The sequence below is a fragment of the Toxotes jaculatrix genome, chromosome 1 (assembly GCF_017976425.1).
Source record: "Toxotes jaculatrix isolate fToxJac2 chromosome 1, fToxJac2.pri, whole genome shotgun sequence".
NCBI lineage: Eukaryota > Metazoa > Chordata > Actinopteri > Toxotidae > Toxotes > Toxotes jaculatrix.
Window position 1 is genome coordinate 31,804,787 of NC_054394.1, and position 3,163 is coordinate 31,807,949.

The 3,163-nt window shown below is 45.0% G+C and overlaps 1 long non-coding RNA gene across 1 annotated transcript; it reads right to left on the reverse strand.

Moving 5' to 3' along the window:
* Window positions 1–587: 587 nt before the first annotated feature.
* LOC121183265 lies at window positions 588–2,271 on the reverse strand. The gene is made up of 3 exons (XR_005894194.1): window positions 2,217–2,271; window positions 1,689–1,867; window positions 588–904 (listed from the first exon to the last, which is right to left on the reverse strand). It is a non-coding gene; the product is annotated as an uncharacterized LOC121183265 (long non-coding RNA).
* Window positions 2,272–3,163: the final 892 nt, after the last annotated feature.

Here is a 3,163-nt window from a genome sequence, read left to right on the forward strand (position 1 = left end):
ATAAAGGTTTCCGAACGGGAACCTGACGACCTGCAAACCACAGAGATTTCTAAAAAGCACAGCAGCTGCAGAAATAATTCCGCTCAATTCATTCAGTTCAGACATTTTTGCAGCAAGCGATCACACCTCCAGCTGCGACGCATTTCCTGGATCTCAAACTGTCTGGAAGACAAAGGTGCCGTATAAATTCAATGGCTTAAAACCGAAGCAGTCAAACACCTGAACACTGATGATGAGACGGCTCAGAGCTGTAAAACTCACACTCCTGCTCTGAACTGCCCACGGTTCACTCAGCGTGATCCATCCACTGCTGCTACTGTGGATGGATTACCGAACAGGCCCCTGGGCACAGGCCCTGGGGCCCCAAGGGGTCAGGGGGCCCCTAGATGAGAGCCTCTCTGATATTACACCATGAGATGCACAATGAACACGAAGGAAAGCAAAACCACCACAAAGACACGCAAGAGACGTCATAGAGACATGGAACCATTACAACAAGACACAAAGACACACAAACTGTGAGTCTCTTTCAGTCTGGGGGGGCTGCTCTCATGGAGGACGGTCTTTCACATGTCTGTGTCCAGGGGTCCACTGTCTCATAGTCTGTCCATTGTTAACACTCATGAACTACAAGCAGTCTGCTCGTAAAACTCTTTAATTACCTGTATCACACGCCAGGCTCACCTGTCTGCGTCAGTCAGACAGGTGATCAGCAGTCAGGAGCTGAAACCGTGTCATGAATAAAATAATGAATCTCTCATAAAGTCAGGCTCGACCAAACCAAAGCTCAGCTGAGCTCAGAGTCTGTTGAGCTGGACCGAAGCTGAACGCAGCCTCTCTGCAGAGCGTGGGATTCGTTTTGCATGAGGCACAGCGAGTGTGTGCGTCAGACCTTCGGCAGAACCTGGAGGAAGAAATTGAATTACTCTGAGACAGGACGGAAAAAAAGGAAACACATCAGTGTAATAATAAAGAACAGACAATCACTGTCGGGCTGGAAAATGGATTCCATTTGTGTCGGAGGCACATTTCATTGTGGCTCAGACAATGAGTGACACAGTTCATGGCACTGAATTCATCACTTAATCTGCATCCACCTCCATCCATTCACTCCTCCCTCTCTCTCTCTCTCTTTCTTTTCTATTCTCTTCTTCTTCTATTGTATTCAAGGCGGGTCTCATTTTTTCATGTTACCACTGAGTGGCACCTCTCTGTTTTTAATCAGAGGCTTCAGGACTAAAGATAGCAAAGTGTTTCAATCCAGTCAAAGAGCTTTGGCTCTGTTATTGAATTATTCACTTTTCTGTCTCCGCCACAAAGAATCCATCCTATTGTTGGGAAATAGATTCTCATTTGGAGGATCTAAATGGGAGGGAGGGAGAAGAATGGCTGTGTCATGTTACCACCACCCCCGTCTCCTGTGTTCATTGTTGCTTTGTCCACACTGAGATCGACTTTAAATAGACGCAAACGGTAACATCAGCGTCAGAGGCACAGCACTGTCAGGTGGAAATATGATGAACTGGATTCGTCCTCCAGATTAAAACAGACTGATTTGCCATCGGTACAAAGGACGGCTCAATTACCGAGATCAGGGGCGGTGACTTCAAGTGAAACACGAGGAAAAGTGGAGCTGAGGTAAAAGTGTCAAAAAGACTTTTCAGTGAAATGAGCTCAAATTTTAAAACCACTGAGGAGTTTTTCATCTCGGAGCAGCGACGGCGCCGCTCGCTCACGCTTCGTCTTCTGTAAGTGATCAATCTGCTTCTGTTTCTTTGGACGTCGTCCCAGAGAAAACAGCCACCCGGCAGCAGGTGGTCCAGATTTCATCAAGTCTGGATCACTGATGTGTTGGAGCTGTGAAAAGCTGAGGACTGTTTCCTGTTTTAAACTTTCATCTCTTTGGAACTCGTTTAACAAACTGGATAAACTGATTCATCAATCAACAGAAAATTATTCTTTAAGGATTTTCTTTTTTATTTTATTGGCAGAAATATCTGGTTACAGTTTGTGAAACATGAAAATGTTTGAGTTTTCTCAATTTAAAAAAAAAATCATTAGTTAATTTGGAAAAAAAAAAAGTGATGGAAAACACAACCGTTGCAGCCCGATGGGAATGACACCGAAATCTCATCTCATCTCTGTGCTCCTTTGTATTGTGTTTATATGTGAGTGTGTGTGTATGTGTGTGTATTCCTGTGTGTAAAACTGCTTACCTGGAGAAAATTGCCAGGTTGATGAGCCCGCTGTGACCCCCATCTCCTCACTCTGTCACCTGCTGACATGCACAGGAAAGTGGGATGGGATTGTCAGTATGTGTGAGTGTGTGTGTGTGTGTGTGAGTGTGTGTGTTCACTCTCAGGTTTATCTTGTTGTGATTTCCTGGATGTTATGGCCTGATTTTGATGATAACAGTCCTCTGTCAGCAGAAAGTCTGCAGAAACCCTCCTATAAGCATTTCTGCCCCTTTGGTACCAAGTGAGCTTCAAATGTCCCCCAACACACACACACACACACACACACACACACACACACACACACACACACACACACACACACACACACACACACACACTTTGTCCATGCTGCTATATATTAGACATCCAACAACACTTCATTAGTTCCGTGATCTCTGCTGCTGCTTGTTCTCTACATTTAAGCAGCCTTTAATGAAACTAAATTAAAAAGTAATTTACTGCAGCTCGACAGTCGAAGTTTATATTAACTGTTGTTGTAAAACGTTATTTAGAGGAAACAAACTCTCCTTCATTAAAAGAAGTGGAATTAAAAGCTCCAAATATAGAAAGGCTCCTGTCTGAGACATGCTGGTATCAGAGACAGACCTGATGTGAATCATCTGCAGATATGTATATTTACATACATGTAATAAATCTCCGTCTCACCCCACGTGGGGCCGGTGGTGTGTGTGTGTCTCCCTAAAGCTCAGGTCCTGAACCAGAGGCCTGGGAGTCTGAGTCTGTTCCTGGGACGGTGCTGGACAGAGACCTCAGGTGCGGTACCTGGACCAGCCTGCCGTGGTTATCAGAGCTGGGAGCTGTGGTCATGATCTGTGAGCTGCCTCTGTGTTCTGTCCTGTTTCCAGTTCTGAGACATTATTTTCCCAGTAACAGGACGAAGGAGTAACTGGTTCCTGTATTTAACT